The sequence below is a fragment of the Rana temporaria genome, chromosome 4 (genome assembly GCF_905171775.1).
Source record: "Rana temporaria chromosome 4, aRanTem1.1, whole genome shotgun sequence".
NCBI lineage: Eukaryota > Metazoa > Chordata > Amphibia > Anura > Ranidae > Rana > Rana temporaria.
Genome location: NC_053492.1, coordinates 260,827,710 through 260,846,482, shown reverse-complemented (window position 1 = coordinate 260,846,482; position 18,773 = coordinate 260,827,710). Strand labels below are relative to the sequence as shown.

At 43.6% G+C, this 18,773-nt stretch overlaps 1 protein-coding gene across 3 annotated transcripts in view; it reads right to left on the bottom strand.

The window, feature by feature from the left end:
- CRYBG1 (crystallin beta-gamma domain containing 1) overlaps positions 1-18,773 on the bottom strand; it is a 326,501-nt gene that overhangs the window by 89,411 nt on the left and 218,317 nt on the right. The window contains exon 1 of one of the 3 annotated variants that reach the window (XM_040350183.1): positions 10,418-10,508. The exons of the other annotated variants lie outside the window; for them this stretch is intronic. The gene's annotated coding sequence lies outside the window, so the exon portion shown is untranslated. Of the gene's footprint in view, positions 1-10,417; positions 10,509-18,773 lie in introns of those variants that run through there. 3 annotated transcript variants of the gene reach the window in all.

Below are 18,773 nucleotides of genomic sequence, written 5' to 3'. Positions count from 1 at the left end.
CAGCATCTGTCCCCCGCCTGCTCTAACACTGAGAAGTAAGAGATCAAACACCACCGATCGCTTGGTTCTCACAGCTCCCCAAGCAGAGCTGGTGACTGTCAGCCAGCAACTCTTTGCTCTGACCCCCCCCCCCACACACACACACTCACTGAAGTGCTGGGCTGTGGCTCAGGCTCTCAATGGCTCGCTGAGAGGCTGAGCCGGGTGCAGGTCCAGGCATATGGGTGGATCCCGACCATATGGTTGCAAACTTGTCAAAGCCTGGACTGGCTCTGTGACGTCAGCCGACTTCAGCCCACTGTCTGCTGAAAACGGGTCACAGGAGTGCAGAACGAACTACACTCATGTGATCCACAGGAGAAGTACAGCCAAATAAGCTTTGACTGTACTTCTCCTTTATAAGGAAAGAAATGGATCTAGCAGGAACACCCAGGATTTCACATAAAGGAAGAAATACAAAGAGAAAAGAATACTTTCTCATACAAGTACATGGTACTGCAGGCACATATCAGAAATACGAAGTGTTGGTGTAACAAACGCTTTAACCTGTGTTTACAGCAGCAGAAGCCAATGACCTATGCGGAGGTAGAGAGCAGGGTCTCATGCACATCACTGGAACAAGATCGAGCTTGGGTAAGTATAGGGGGCAGCTGTGGGGAAGGGGAGTAGCTGCTTTCAGTAGGTTTTTTTAACAGAGAATGCATTAAGGTAAAAACCTTCAGTATTTAGAACCACTTTAACTGCTTGCCAACCAGCCGCCGTCATAATATGGCAGCTGGTCGGCACCTTCACCCAAGCCGTCATAGCTGTACATCGGCCCTTTAAGCAGGGATAGCAGGCGTACACGCTGCACTGCGGGGTACCCAATATGCATGGCCGTCGGTCGCAATGACTGGCGGCCACGTGCCATCCCAGGCACGAGAGCCAGACCAGGGACGTGTGTGTGTAAACACACAAATCCCTGTTCTGTGAGCTGAGGAGAGAAAGAGATTGTGTGTTCCTACTAGCTAGAAACAATGATCTGTCATATCCTCTAGTCACTCCCCTCCCCCTACAGTTAGAACACACACACACACAAGGGAACACAGTCAATCTCTTGATCGCCCCCTAGTGTTAACCTCTTCCCTACCAGTGACATTTACACAGTAATCAGTGCATTTTTATAGCACTGATCGCTGTATAGATGTCAATGGTCCCAAAAATTTCTCAAAAATGCCCGATCTGTCTGCCATGTCACAGTCCCGATAAAAATCACCGCCATTACTAGGCAGATCACCACCATTACTAGTAAAAAAATAAATAATAAAAATGCCATAAATCTTTCCCGTAGTTTGTAGATGCTATAACTTTTACGCAAACCAATCAATACACGCTTATTGTGATTTTTATTACCAAAAATATGTATAATAATACACATCGGCCTAAACTGAGGAAAACATTTAAAAAAATTGGGATATTATAGCAAAAGGTACAAAATTGTGTTTTTTTCAAAATTGGCGATCTTTTTTTGGTTTATAGCACAAAAAATAAAAACCGCAGAGATGATCAAATACCACCAAAAAAAGGCTCTATTTGTGGGAAAAAATGGACATAAATTTTGTTTGAGTACAACATTGCTCGACCACGCAATTGTCAGTTAAATCGAAGCAGTGCCGTAACGCAAAAAATGGCCCGGTCAATAAGCCGTCAAATCTTCCGGGCTGAAGTGGTTAAAGAGTTTGGTGGAGCAATTCTCTCTCGACTTACTGCTATGTGTGGTTAACACAGACCAGCATCACAATCAGTGCTGCATGTCCCACCAGTCTCCTCCTACTAAGGCTCCGTTCACACTAGTGTGATTTCAGATGTGACTTGAGTCGCACGGAATTGCATGACAATGGAAACCACATATTGTTTTCAATGGTGCCTGTTCACATGCGGTGCGATTTTGGAAAAGGTTCCTGTACTAGTGTGGTGCCATTGCAGCATGATTTTGGCCCCATAGAATATGCAAACCGCATCCAAGTTGCATTACATAATCACACTTAAGATTCGGGAAGAAGTGAACCTAGCCTAAATGGATATTCCTACTCATGTAGCATTCTCTACAATAAAAACACATTGAAATCTCCAGCAGGAAGACTAACATCTGGAGCCACAGAATGTGTGCAAACCTGGGAACAAACAAAAAGACTCAGCTCCAGGAAATCCTGAAAGTCATAAAATCATTCATCAAATCTGATAAAAGATCCAGCCTGCCTGTTCTTGCTATGTTTGTTAGAAACACATGATCAAATTCCAAATCCTTTTTTTTGTGTTGTTTTGATGAATGGATTATACAGAGTTTTTCACACAGCCTTTGATCTTGTCATTTCACGTTTTACACATTATCACTGGATCACCAAAAATATTTAGCCATCCTAAAATGCCCATATACATACTGTATAGGGGTTGATTTACTAAAACTGGAGAGTGCAAAATCTGGTGTAGCTCTGCATGGTAGCCAATCAGCTTCTAACAAAGCGCATTTCCACCCAAAAATGGTACAGGCGCCGTTTGGCTGACATTTTTCCATCTGGCTCCTTTGTCTTTTTAGTTGAGGGATATTGGGCGGAAGATTCATCAGGAACTGACCCATGTTCGCTCCATGTTTGGCCAGCTTTATGTACATAAGGTGGAAGTTATTTTCTAATGAATGATTACACTACAGAAAGATCTGTTTTAGCCTTTATTTCACCCATTCACAATGGGGTTCGTTTACCAAAGGCTACCCAGTTATGTGCTGGAAAAAGAAACACAGAATGTACTAGTCACTAGTGCACATGAATTGGGTACCTGAAAATAACATAGCTTTACTTCATTTACGATGTTCAGGGAACATTCCCTATGGTAAGTGATCAGTTTCTACTCCTTCATTAAAAATCAACCCCAATGTATTGTGTATATCTTGCAATCATTACATAAACTTGAGAAACAGTGGAGTTCATTTACTAAAAGAGTAGAGGCTGTTCACTTAAAGTAATAGTTTATGAACCTGTCTTCAAATTGTATCTAGTATTCAAAGTGCACTACAGCTTCTATGAATGAAACCAGATCTATGAAAGGAGGACGGCGAATGATAGCTCTGCGCCCTCCATTCATAGATCTGGTTTTATCTCATAGAAGCTGTATGAATGGAGCAGCTGGGCAGGAAAGGTGGGCATACTTGGTTCTCTTAATGAGAATCTTTACCAGCCCATTAGTACTCTCTGCAACTAGAAGGTTATGGCAGCAGACAAGGGGGTGGGGGCATGGACAAAGGAGGATTAAAAATAAAAAACACACACACACACACACACACACACATCAGCACAAGGGATACATCCTACTGACTGGCAGTTATATCCCTTGTGCTTTGCAGGCTTTCTAATTGTATAATAAATGGGGCAGTATCTCTTTAACCGCTTAAGGACCGCCACACGCCTATTTACGTTGACAGAATGGCACGGCTGGGCAAATGGGCGTATGTATACGTCCCCTTTCACAAGGTCTGTGACCGTGCTCACGGACCTGTGGACGCTGGTGTCCCGCAATCGCATCACAGAGCTGAAGAACGAGGAGCTGTTAGTGTAAACACAACAGCTCTCTGTTCTTCCTAGTGACATGTCACTGATCGTTTGTTCCCTGTCACTGGGAACAGCGATCAGTGATGTGTCCTGGCAAGCCACACCCCCTAACAGTTAGAAGCACTCCCTAGGTCACACTTAACCCCTTCAGTGCCTCTACAGGTTAACCCCATTCACTGCCAGTGTCATTTTTACAGTAATCAGTGCATTTTTATAGCACTGATCGCTGTAAAAATGACAGTGGTCCCAAAATGGTGTCAAAAGTGTCCGATGTGTCCGCCATAATATCGCAGACACGATAAAAATTGCTGATCGCCGCCATTACTAGTAAAAATGCCATTAAACTATCCCCTATTTTGTACATGCTATAACTTTTGCGAAAACCAATCGATAAACGCTTTTTGTGATTTTTTTTACCAAAAATACGTAGAAGAATACAAAATCGGCCCAAACTGAGGGGAAAAAAATGTATATATATTTTTGGGGGATATTTATTATAGCAAAAAGTAAAAAATATTGAATTTTTTTCAAAATTGTTGCTCTATTTTTGTTTATAGCTCAAAAAAAAAAAAAAACCTCAGAGGTTATAAAATACCACCAAAATAAAGCTCTATTTGTGGGGGGGGAAAGGATGTAAATTTTGTTTGGAAGCCACGTCGCACGACCACAAAATCATCAGTTAAAGCAACGCAGTGCCGAATCGCAAAAAGTGGCCAGGGCTGAACATATACGGTAAATTGGGGAACCTGATGCTACAGAAATAGGTTTGCTCACTGACCTTGCACTAAAAACAAACAGTGAAATGTTATATTATTTTATTATACAGGATTTATATAGTGTAAACAGTTAGCATAAAGAGTTTTTATAGACCCTCTTTAGCACTTTGTCACTCCTATATATGACACATGATGATGGAGGCTTCATATTCAAGTATCCAATGGGAAGACTTGCATGGGGGGGGGGGGGGGGGGCGGGGTGGTCCTATACCGCAGACAATTCATCCTCAGTGCTTTGCTACCTAGATACTGCTGACTGTGTAGATGACCGTGTCATTGATGAACAGTAGCGACCTATGTTGGTTGTGGTGAGCTGACACTTTCCAGTAATCACTGACTGATGAGTGGAGTGAGGTGCTCAGTGTGGCAACACTGTGTGTATGTAGAGTGCGGCTGGTGACATCATTGCCATATTTTGGTAATGATGTCAGCCAGTATCCATGTCCCCTTGTTTGCTTTCAGCTCTAAAGAGTGTGCAGAAAACTACAAGACTACTACCGACAAAAGGCATAACGAATTGCAATAGCAAGAGCAGCATCAGTAAGTATTAATTTCAAACATTTATACATGTAAAACAGCCTAAAATGTTTACCTGATGACAGTGAATCCTTAAAAAGGAACTGCAGTCTGCTTACATAATTTGGAATAAAAACATATTTGCCATTCTGAAGCTTCCCTCCAACCACTTTGCATATTATTTTATAAATAGTATCTCACAAAAGTGAGTACACCCCTCACATTTTTGTAAATATTTAATCATATCTTTTCATGTGACAACACTGAAGAAATTACACTTTGCTACAATGTAAAGTAGTGAGTGTACAGCTTGTATAACAGTGTAAATTTGCTGTCCCTTCAAAATAACTCAACACACAGCCATTAATATCTAAACCGCTGGCAACAAAAGTGAGCACACCCCCAAATTGAGCCATTTCCCCTCCCCAGTGTCATGTGACTCATTAGTGTTACAAGGTCTCAGGTGTGAATGGGGAGCAGGTGTGTTAAATTTGGTGTTATCGCTCTTACTCTCTCATACGTATTACTGGAATTTCAACATGGCACCTCTTGGCAAAGAACTCGCTGAGGATCTGAAAAAAAGAATTGTTGCTTTACATAAAGATAGCCTAGGCTATAAGAAGATTGGCAAGACCCTGAAACTGAGCTGCAACACGGTGACCAAGACCATTCAGCGGTTTAACAGGACAGGTTCCACTCAGAACAGGCCTCGCCATGGTCAACCAAAGAAGTTGAGTGCACGTGCTCAGCGTCATATCCAGAAGTTGCCTTTGGGAAACAGATGTATGAGTGCTGCCAGCATTACTGCAGAGGTTGAAGGGGTGGGGGGTCAGCCTGTCAGTGCTCAGACCATACGCTGTACACTGCATCAAATTGGTCTGCATGGCTGTCATCCCAGAAGGAAGCCTCTCTTAAAGATGATGCACAAGAAAGCCTGCAAACAATTTGCTGAAGACAAGCAGACTAAGGACAAGGAATACTGGAACCATGTCCTGTGGTGTGATGAACTTGCTGAACTTATTTGGTTTAGATGGTGTCAAGCGTGTGTGGTGGCAACCAGGTGAGGAGTACAAAGAAAAGTTTTGCCTACAGTAAAGCATGGTGGTGGGAGTGTCACGGTCTGTGGCTGCATGAGTGCTGCTGGCACTGGGGAGCTACAGTTCATTGAGGGAACCATGAATGCCAACATGTACGGTGACATACTGAAGCAGAGCATGATCCCCTCCCTCCCCTCAGAGACTGGGCTGCAGGGCAGTATTCCAACATAACGACCCCAAACACACCTCCAAGACGACCACTCCCTTTCTAAAGAAGCTGAGGGTAAAGGTGATGGACTGGCTAAGCATGTCTCCAGACCTAAACCCTATTGAGCATCTGTGGGGCACCCTCGACGGTGGAGGAGCGCAAGGTCTCTAACATCCACCACCTTCATGATGTCATCGTGTCAACATGAGTCACGTCTGATAAGTTTTCCTACCACTAAGAGAAAAGAGAATTGACAGTCTCAGCTCTGTTCCTGTGAGCTGTGTGAAGGGGGTGTGTCTCTTCCCTCCAATCAGCTCTCAGAACTCTCCTCACTGAGCTCTGCAGAGTGTAACTTCAGCTCTCAGCCCCCTTTTTTCTTAACTCAGACAAGCCTATAAATGCAACATTTTTAATGAATGTAGAGAAAAGAAGACCACAGATGAACCTGTACAACGTATGTAGGAGGATTGGTTTAATCTCTGTGTATAACCTGAGGACAGTCCCTTCACTGGGTATATGTAAGGGCTTACAACCACTTTAAGGTCTGTTCAGAGAAGGATAACTTTGATGGAGCTTGGCAGCCTGAAAATGTATTCCAATAAATGCCAACCAAGAATCTTTTTTTTTTTTAAGACAAACGTTTTAGAGGTGTGTAAGGGCGTTTAGTTCTGTGCAGGGTTAGCTGAGAACATTATTTTAATATTCATTTTAACATGTGGTTACACCCCTCTAGTTCCCAATATATATTATAAAATATATATTCTGCTTGGATTTGAGCCCAGACTTTCTTAAAGTGTTATTGTAGCCTACTTAGACACCTACAAAATGTGGAGCAACAAAAAAGGTACGAAGAGGAGAGATAGCATTAGTGTACTATGGTCAAGCGAGGGAAATAAAGCTAATGAAACCCATCATTAAACGCCATTATCTGCCTACATATCATTGATGACACTCATAGTTAAAATAGTCAGTGTTAAGTTGTGCGAAGACTGGGAAAACAGGTTATTGCATCGCACCACAGATGAAAAAAAAAAAAAAATATGCAGTACATATGCAAAGCAAATTACAGCCAGATTATTTATACTAGGAATGCTGGTAAACTACCTTACATGCATTATTTCATATTGACTAGAAAAATTGAAGTTTCGGCATGCTAGTGAAGAGATTTTTACTCTGGGCGTGTGTCTGTGTCCTAGCACAAATAAAGCCAAAATAAGATTTTTTTGTTTTTGTATGTATGTGTGTATATGACAGTATATATATATATATATATATATATATATATATATATATATATATATATATATATATATATATATGTCACTGTCCCATCCGCATCCACACCATTTAGGAGCTGCTTCTATTCCCCAGCCTCAGCTGCTGTCATTTTCTGCAACTCGGGAGGCAGGATAGTAATAAGCCGGTGTTGTGACAAAATTACCAACCTGGCAGAATGTGCAACCGGCGTCCCTTCCTGTGATATGGAATCAGCTGTAGCTCCATACTGCGCAGGCGCAATGCGTCATAAGGCCCTTCAGGGCCAGATGTCAGTGCGCTGAGGAATTTGCCTGACAAAATTCTTGACCGACTACTGCGCATGGCAGAAATCAACACTTACGAAATGTACGTTTTAAGGCCATCTTGGTACACCTTACACTCGATCTCACCATGCCTACGGTAAGCAGGTGGGGCAGCGGACATCTTTCTACACCAATCCAATATTTTATGTCACACTGTATTTGCCCAGAGGTCTTTCAAATGCAATTTGTTGGGGAGAAAATACACTTTAATGAATAATAATAATAAAAAAAAACAGTAAAGTTAGCCCAATTTTTTTGTTTTAATGTGAAAGATGATGTAACGTCACGAGAATCGTGATCTACCTTCTAAGCAAAAAAATCGTGATTCTCATTTTAGCCAGAATTGTGCAGCTCTACTGTATACATAATGTATAAATAATCTATGTACTAGGTGATAAAAGGTGCACATAAATGTAAAGAAACAAGGAAAAACGCATATGTGGAGTCCGTGTGCCGCGCACCCCGAAAATGCACAAACAAAAATGTAAAGTTCTAACCTGATTGACTGCCGTTTAAAGATTTAGCATTCATGTGTGTAGCCAATTGTCGGTTACCTGTGCAAACCTCCTGGATCATGCAGCAGACAGCTAAAGCCGATTTACAACATACAACACTCTCGGAAATTTTTTTTTTCTTCTAGTTTTGGATAGCAGGAGGAATGATCACGTTCTGTTTATTGCTGTGTTTGTCCCCTTTGGGGAGATTTTTCACATCCTGTCTCAGAGGCACACAAGGAAGTTAAAGGATATCGATTTTAATTTGTTAGTCAAGCCCATCTTAACAACTTAAGCTCTAGAAGGTTTTACCCCATTCATGGCCAGGCCATGGTTTGCTGTTCAGCACTGCGCTATTTTAACTGGCAATTGCGCGGTTATGCAACGCTGTACCCAAATGAAATGTACATTTTTTTTCTCCCACACAAATAGAGTACTGGAGATTAACCACTGGAAGATATTACCCCCTTCATGACAAGGCCATTTTTGCTATTCAACACTGCTCTATTTTAGCTGGTAATTGCTCGGTCATGCAATACTGAACCCCAATGAAACGTATATCAATTATTTTACATACATATCGCTTTCTATTGGTGGTGTTTGATCGCCACTGGGTTTTTCATTGTTTGCGATATAAATGAAAAAAAAAAAAAAAGTTTTCTTACTTTCTTCAAGAAAACATATCGAAATTATATATATATATATATATATATATATATATATATATCTATATATATATATATATATATATATATATATATATATATATACACACACACACACACAATATATATATATATATATATATATATATATATATATATAATATGACTTCAGAAATTTTGGTCAAAATGTATTCTGCTACATGTCTTTGGTAAAAAATAAAACAAATACCAATAAGTGTATATTGAGTGGTTTGTGTGAAAGCCAAAGCGTTTTCAAATGAGGGTATATATACACTGGAATTTATTATTTTTATATACTAGTAATGGCAACGATCATGATCAGTGACTTAGGCTGGGTTCACATATTCTGCGGCCGCGGTTCACAGCATCTCTGTTCGCCAATTCAGGTGGAAATCAGGTCCAAATTTTTGCCTGCAACTGAATCGGAACCAAAAGACAGACACACAGAACCTTTTTTTAAATGCGGACCGTGGCAGCCCTGGAGCTGTGTAAACGGGGTCCATTGAGAGCCGGTCACACTCTCCTGTCATGTGAATTGGATGCGGTGAAACCTGTATCCAATTTGCATAGGTGTGAACCTGGCCTTATAGTGGGACTGCGATAGTGCGGCGGGAAATCTGACACTAACACTTTGCGGTAATGAACACCAACATAACCAGGGAAACCAAGTCTTGGTTCACCATGCCGTAACCTGCTACTTTAGCGTGTGACTTTGAAGCAACTTCGGGGAATGCCTGGGTAATCTTTCTGCAATGTCAAATCCAAATCACATAAGATGAGGATCTGACTTAAGAGCAAATTTCCATTAAAAATCCCCAGTGGTGATCAAATACCACCAAATGAAAGCCATATTTGTGTAAAAAAAATGATATACATTTCATTGGGGTACAGTGTTGCATGACCAAGCAATTACCAGTTAAAGTAGTGCAGTGCTGAAAAGTAAAAAATGGCCTGGTCATGAAGGGGGTAAAATCTGGTGGTTAATCCCCAGTGCTTAGTAAATGTATAAAATAACATTGCATATGGATATTATTTATTACACTAATCATTGTGGAAGAACAGAGTTAGATGGAGTTTGTATGTTTTATGTCGGCTCCCTTTATGCTTCTTCCCAAACGCCTCCTAGTTTCTAGTCAGCGAGCCATTAGATGATCAGCTCTTGAGGAAAGCAGTGCCCTTTTCTCTATGAGCAGCATTGGTGGATACTCCAGGCACTGCGCGCCCTCTGGTGGACAGCCGCGGGCACAGCACGGTGTCATTAATCCCAGACGGAGACAAGTATTCGGTTGGAATGTGGCGGGAAGACGAGTTTTGTGGAATTTCCCTTTATGGACAAGTGCAGGAAAAGAATAGAACGGACAAAGTCTCTGGAGCCTGAGAAATAAACCCTCATTATATGTCCTTCTGTTGTGTAACTGACATAGCAAGTAGAGTGCGGTAACGGTGTGTGCAGGTACATGCAGAGGACAGGTGAGAGAGACATTACCGTACACACTATTATATAATGTATAGTATACACGTGTACCCAGCTCCTACCTTACACAGCGACACTCATCCCAGGAATGGCGGGGAGGAGGAGCGCCATACAAAGTCCACCGAGCTTTACACTGTCACTCCTGACACTGACCCCCCTGACACCGGCCACAGAGCACTCTACACCGATCACTCCTCCCCCTATCACTACACCTCCTCCTCCTGTACTGGGAAAATCATCCACTCTACACTCCTACTCCATACTACTGATCACAGCCACATAACAAGGGAGGACTCTCATAGGAATCCTGATGTAAGGGAGGACTCTGATGGGGAATCCCAATATAAAGGGGGACTCTGATGGAAGGGGGTCCCTGATGGGGACTCCAAAGGGAATCCTGTTATATGGGGGGCTCTGATGTAAGGGGGAACCCTGATGGGGACTCCAAATGGAATCCTGTTATATGGGGGGGGGCTCTGATGGAAGGGGGAACCCTGATGGGGACTCCAAAGGGAATCCTGTTATATGGGGGGGGGAACCCTGATGGGGACTCCAAAGGCAATCCTGTTATATGGGGGGCTCTGATGAAAGGGGGAAGCCCGATGGGGACTCCAAAGAGAATCCTGTTATATGGGGGGCTCTGATAGAAGGGGGAACCCTGATGGGGACTCCAAAGGGAATCCTGTTATATGGGGGGGCTCTGATGCAAGGGGGAACCCTGATGGGGACTCCAAAGGGAATCCTGTTATATGGGGGGGCTCTGATGCAAGGGGGAACCCTGATGGGGACTCCAAAGGGAATCCTGTTATATGGGGGGGCTCTGATGCAAGGGGGAACCCTGATGGGGACTCCAAAGGGAATCCTGTTATATGGGGGGGGGCTCTGATGGAAGGGGGAACCCTTATGGGGAATCCTGTTATATGGGGGGGGCTCTGATGGAAGGGGGAACCCTGATGGGGACTCCAAAGGGAATCCTGTTATATGGGGGGCTCTGATGGATGGGGACTCCAAAGGGAATCCTGTTATATGGGGGGCTCTGATGGAAGGGGGAACCCTGATGGGGACTCCAAAGAGAATCCTGTTATATGGGGGGCTCTGATGGAAGGGGGAACCCTGATGGGGACTCCAAAGAGAATCCTGTTATATGGGGGGGCTCTGATGGAAGGGGGAACCCTGATGGGGACTCCAAAGGGAATCCTGTTATATGGGGGGCTCTGATGGAAGGGGGAATCCTGTTATATGGGGGGGGGCTCTGATAGAAGGGGGAACACTGATGGGGACTCAAAAGGGAATCCTGTTATATGGGGGGCTCTGATGGAAGGGGGAACCCTGATGGGGACTCCAAAGGGAATCCTGTTATATGGGGGGCTCTGATGGAAGGGGGAACCCTGATGGGGACTCCAAAGGGAATCCTGTTATATGGGGGGCTCTGATGGAAGAGGGAACCCTGATTGGGACTCTAAAGGGAATCCTAATGTAAAGGGGTACTCTGATGGAATACTCCATACTACTGATCACAGACAGATAACAAGGGAGGACTCTCATAGGAATCCTGATGTAAGGGAGGACTCTGATGGGGAATCCCAGTATAAAGGGGGACTCTGATGGAAGGGGGTCCCTGATGGGGACTCCGAGAATCCTGTTATATGGGGGGGGGGGGCTCTGATGGAAGGGGGAACCCTGATGGGGACTCTAAAGGGAATCCTAATGTAAAGGGAATCCTAATGTAAAGGGGAACTCCACAGAGAATCCTGTTATATTAGGAGACTCTGATGTAAAGGGCATCCCCGATGGGGACTTTAAAAGGAATCCCAATACAAGGGGGGACTCTGATGGGGACTCTATGGAGAATCCTGTTATATGGGAGGGCCCTAATATAAGAGCAAACCCTGATGGGGACTTTAAAGAGAATCCCAATATAAGAGGGGGGGGGGGGACTCTGATGTAAGTGGGAACCTTGATGGGGACTCTACAGAGAATCCTTTTATATGGGAGGACTCTAAAGGCAATCCCACTATAAAAAAGGACACAGATGTAAGGGGGGACCCTGATAAGGACTCTAAAGTCTGCACCAGGGTTCACTCTTATATTAGAGCGAACCCTAAAATGGATGTTAAAGGAAATCCCAATATAAGGGGAGGACTCTGATGTAAGCAAGAACCCTGATGGGGACTCTACAGAGAATCCTTTTATATGGGAGGACTCTAAAGTCCCCATCAGGGTTCCACCTTACATCAGCATCCCCCTTGTATTGGGTTTCCCTTTAAAGTCCCCACACCAGGGTTCCCCTTTACATCAGAGTCTCCTTATACAGCAGGATTCTCTGTAGAGTCCCCATCAGGGTTCCCCCTTATATTGGGATTCTCTTTAGAGTCCTTATCAGGGTCCCCCCTTACATCTGTGCCCCTTTTTATATTGGGATTCCCTTTAGAGTCCCCATCAGGGTACCCCCTTTTGTTAGAGTCCCCCCATATACAGTAAAATGATTCTCTGTAAAGTCCCCCTTATATTGGGATTCCCTTTAACATCCCCTTTAGGGTTCGCTCTTATATTAAAGGGAATCTCAATATAAGGGGGGACTCTGAAGGGGACTTTACAGAGAATCCGTTTACTGTATATGGGGGGACTCTAACATAAGGGGGTACCCTGATGGGGACTCTAAAGGGAATCCCAATATAAAAATGGCACTGCAAGTGCAAGCCAAGCGTTTGGCTCACGGTTGCGGTAGGGCCCCAATGATCTCAATGGGCGAGTTTAACAGATGGTGCTGTCTGTCAGACTCTAGCAGGAGTTACAATTGCATCTGTCAGGCTGTAATATTAGAATTCCAGTGGATGGCTGAGTGGCAGTAAAACTTTGGCTCAGCCACTTGTTTCTTACTGTATGCCCTCCGTCTTCCAGTGTGAAAGTGCCCCCATAATGAGGTATGTCTGTGCTGGAAATCTGTCATGAATGCGACAACATGGCAGCCACCGGTAATGCTGGGCGATTCCTTGGCTGACAACTGGGGCTGGAGATGCTGGCTGATGTCATTATCCAAATATGACAATTGTCACATCAATGACAGGATCTCCCCAGCCAGAAGCTGAATGGGGCTAATAATGCATCATTGGTTGCTTGGACAGCCAACTGTGTTCTAGCAATCAAGGCGGCTGAAAATGCACTGAGGGTGACGTGTCCTCTATGAATACATCGGCCTCAGTGCCGCCCACCACAATGCAGAGGCATGAAACACTTTTATAGTGTCTATGAATTCCAGTGACTCTCCACTGATTTATTATCATGGAGGATTTATTGGTATCATTTTTATACAGATCAACAGAAATATTCTCTTTAAAAAGAAACTTCACCACCCTTTACAAATCTAACCTCTTAACCCCCGGACCATATTGCTGCCCAAAGACGAGAGCACTTTTTGCGATTCGGGACTGCGTCGCTTTAACAGACAATTGCGCGGTCGTGCGACGTGGCTCCCAAACAAAATTGCGTCCTTTTTTCCCCACAAATAGAGCTTTCTTTTGGTGGTATTTGATCACCTCTGCGGTTTTTATTTTTTGCGCTATAAACAAAAATATAGCGACAATTTTGAAAAAAATGAATATTTTTTACTTTTTGCCATAATAAATATCCCCCAAAAATATATAAAAAAACATTTTTTTCCCTCAGTTTAGGACAATACGTATTCTTCTATATATTTTTCGTAAAAAAAAATCGCAATAAGCGTTAATTGATTGGTTTGTGCAAAAGTTATAGCGTTTACAAAATAGGGGGTATTTTTATAGCATTTTATTAATATTTTTTTTTACTAGTAATGATCAGCGATTTTTTTTCGGTACTGCGACATTATGGCGGACACTTCGGACACTTTTGACAAATTTTTGGGACCATTGGCATTTTTATAGCAATCAGTGCTATAAAAATGCATTGGATTACTATAAAAATGCCACTGGCAGGGAAGGGGTTAACACTAGGGGGCGGGGAAGGGGTTAAGTATGTCCCTGGGTGTGTTCTTACTGTGGGGGGGGGGGGATGGCCTCACTAGGGGAAACACTGATCCTCTGTTCATACATTGTATGAACAGAAGATCAGCATTTCCCCCGCTGACAGGACCGAGAGCTGTGTGTTTACACACACAGCTCCCGGTCCCCGCTCTGTAACGAGCAATCGCGAGTGTCCGGCGGCGATCGCGCCCGCCGGGCACCCGCACGGGGTTCACGGACGAGCGGGGGGTGCGCGCGTACGGCGGCGCGCACGCGCCCCTAGTGGCCGCAAAAAGAGCCAACGTCATTCTACGGGAGAGCCGACCTGCCGCCGTAGAATGACGGCGGCTGGTCGGCAAGCAGTTAAAGGGGTTGTAAAGGTAAAAAATGTTTCCCCTAAATAGTTTCCTTTACCTTAGTGTAGTCCTCCTTCACTTACCTCATCCTTCCATTTTGCTTTTAAATGTCCTTATTTCTTCTGAGAAATCCTCACTTCCTGTTCTTCTGTCTGTAACTCCACACAGTAATGCAAGGCTTTCTTCCTGGTGTGGAGTGTCGTGCTCGCCCCCTTCCTTGGACTACAGGAGAGTCAGGACGCCCACTAACACACAGCTCCTTTCTCTATCTGAAACGTAGAGAGCGTCCTGACTCTCCTGCTCGCCCCCTCAAGGGAGGGGGCGAGCACGACACTCCACACCAGGGAGAAAGCCTCACATTACTGTGTGGAGTTACAGACATAAGAACAGGAAGTGAGACTTTCTCAGAAGAAATAAGGACATTTAAAAGCAAAATGGAAGGATGAGGTAAGTGAAGGAGGACTGCACTAAGGTAAAGGAAGCTATTTAGGGGGGAAAAAAAATTTACAACCCCTTTAAGGACCGCCCACCTGCAGTGTACTGCGGATGTGTGGCCCGTACAGGCAAAGAAACCTACTGTTACTTCACTGCCTGTTTCAAGGGTTTAGGGTGCATGCATGCACACCCCCTGCTGCAATTATACACATCATCTGACATTTGCCTGTCAGCAAGTCCCGGCCATGATCAGCTGTGTCCAATCACAGCCCAGAGCTCTGCATTGACAAAGCAACACAGGGCTCTGTACAGAGGGAACAATCTGTTTCTTTCTAACCCCTGTCTAAAAAAGCAGCACAAATTACACATTGTTGGGCACACAATTAACCCCTTGATCGCCCTAGATGTTAAACACTTCTCAGCCAGTGACAGTATATTATCACTGATCACTGTATTAGGTGATGTCATTGGCAGTTAGTTAATCCCGCCCAGCATCAGATTGCCCGCTGTACTATCACAGTCCTATTATTAGTCACTGATCGCCGCCATTAGTAGTATAAAAAAAAAAAATCATACGTATATAAAATATAACTTTCAAGAAAACAAAATAATGGATTGTAAAAGCATATACGGTACTTTTTATTTTTTTAAATAAGGCACACATAAATCATCACTGGTGCAGCCAAACCCTTTTAGGACCGTGAAAAGTGATCTGGGGTGAAACATTTTTTAAACGGCAGTGGAGGTGTAGCTGAAAGGCATTCAGGAGGTGATATTTTTTTTTTGAGGGGGGAGGGGCTTTTTTCAAATAGGAATATTGTTTCGCAAACCAAGAGCCCAGTGCTTGGGTCACGGTTTGAAACCCAGTGCCGTGGGTGACTTGAGCAGTGGTACTGTCTGCCAAACACGATAGGGGAGCCCTCATGCAAAAACTCCTGTAAAGTTTACAGTGCGGAGGCACAACTATAAGTTCTATGGAGATAAATGACAAGTCAGCTGCATCCAAGCAGGTATTGCAATGGATAAAATGACATTGGAATCAGAACACAAGCAATGTACTTTTACTAAGACATTTAAGTCATTACACAAATGTACAAACCTTCTTCATGGTTAATTATCTGAACATCTTTTACTGATGTAATTGATGGTTTCCTCTAATCCTAGTCGGAATTATCAATATGTGACCTATTGAACTCTACCGAATGCTAATTGAAGTGCACCTTTCAATACCTTTACAAGTCTGTATGAATACACATCTGACATGTCACAACAGTACCATGTTCTTTAAGAAGGCTGCATGTTTTATCATTAAAAAGCAGTCCAGTGACTTTGCCTTGACTGAGGCTAGGTTCATACTGTGGCGAGTCTGGGAATCCGTGTAAATAGCACACATTCCCCGAACTGCAGGCAAAACACGCCACTCTTTAGTAGAAGCACAGGGGCACTATTAACTCATAAATCAACCCTACGCATCAGAAAGTGCAGGGCGTTTTCAGTTACTGTGGCATCATACAGTTCCATGCAGCTGCATGCAGTACTGTGGCATCATACAGTTCCATGCAGACTTTCTCTTCACATTTACCACAGATACAGTAGCCCATTTAAATACACCTGCATGGACCCACTACAGTGTAAACCTACCCTGAAGTTACATTAGTCTGCTGCAGGCAGAAGGAAACATTTCCCCTGTAGTCTCAGTCCAAGTTATCTGACTGTAAAGATGGTCATACACAGAGTTTCAGCTGCTTCCTGATGAACCAGCTAAAATTAGACCTGTTGGCACCCTATTGCCCACCATTATTTGATCTGAAAATCAAAGAAGCCAGGTGTAAAATTGTTGGCTGAACAGCTGTCGCATGCAGCCACTGTTTGGGTATTCTGACAGCCACAGGTGCTGGCACAATACAATAGCCAGCAAAGGAAATTCCTTCATCCACGCTGTTTGAGTAGGGAATCAATAAGATTTCTCTTGTTCATTCCATGGAGCTGAACAAGAGATATCTTACAGCCTATAACCAGTGAAACATTGTAACTGTAGGAAGCCACAATGTGACAGTCTGTTTCAGATATTTGAAAACACGTCACTGGGATTTACATCATCATCTTTGAGCCAGCAACTTAAAGAGGAGCTCCAGGCTCCCACACACAAAAAAAGTTAAGAGTCAGCAGCTACAAATACTGTAGCTGCTGACTTTTAATATTAGGGCACTTACCTGTCTAGGAATCCAGTGGTGTCCTTACTATCAATCGGCTATCGGGTGCTGGTGCTGCCGTCTCGACTAAGGAAAACCTGCAGTGAAGCCTTGTGGCTTCCCAGCCGGTTTCCTACCGTACATACACAAAGTGTGCTGCACTTTGTAAATGGGCTGGCTGCAGGGGAAGAAGGATGGGGGGGGGGGCACAAATCTCAGTTCTATGCGTTGAACTGAGCGGGTACCTGTCAAAACCAGCTACTCGCTCCCCCACCCCTCAAAAGGTGCCAAACATAGCAGTGGAGGGGGGTAGGGGGCAACATGCAGAGCGTCTACTTTTGGGTGGAGGTCCGCTTTAAGCTGGATGTACATGTATTGACATTTGGCTGGTTTGGCAGGGGCTGGCCAAATTTTTGATCCATGTATGGGCAGGCTGATTGTACCTAAGTCAATCGATCGACTTGGGTACAGCCGCTAGTAGTAATCATTGTACTCTACCAGCCGGGAAGGTTTCCTGCACCCTCCCGCTGGGAGAATACAATAGCATTGTGGGAGGCATTGCCCAATCAACGGGGAATCAAGTGATTTTTTATTTTTTTTCCTTCCGCCACCATGATGGAAGGAAAGAAAATTGATTCATCATTGGCTTGCTTTAGTCCAATAAGTGGATGTTGACCTTGGATGATGCCTAAACAAAGATGGCCTTCTAGATAAGAAAAAAGATGAAGGTATTGTGAGTGGTGTACTATTAGCAGCAATAACAATAAATTTGAATTACTTTTATATTTGTATTATTATTAAACAATATAAAAAAAAAAAAACATATCGTACATAAAAGTAAAACAAATAAATATAAAATTGTGTTTAAACTTTCACATTACTTGGCATAAACCATATCGTATCTGATGTTATGTCCACTGTCATTCACACATTAGCACAGAACCCAGGTCAACAAGGACTGCTGGCATGTAGTGATCATTGGCTGTGGCACTCCAAATAAATCAAACTACATGAAAGAAGTGAGAAGAGCATATAAACATTAAAGTGTTGCATGTATTATGACACCATAAACGTCACTGCCCTGTTTTCCCTCGCCAATAAACATGCTTTGCACATAAAAAGAACACAGGTTGGCCTCCACTGTCTGAAAACATTCGTTTGGCGTGGTGGATTACTGAGGGAGGAGTAAAGCTGCCTAGGGCTCATTCCAGAGGTGCCCTCCTCCCCATTCCTCAATAAAGCTCCCTCTGGAGATATAGCAGACAGCTTCTCCAACATAGGTGTGCCTTGTAATGTCAATACACTGCTGAGTGAACCTGACTTCCTGCCAGTGTTACCTGAGATAGTACACAGCAAAACGCTATTCCTGACCACAACAGCATCTACTGATAGAGCCAAACTTCTGACACTCAGTTTGTTTTACGCAACATGCTTCAATGCATCAGTAAACAGCGC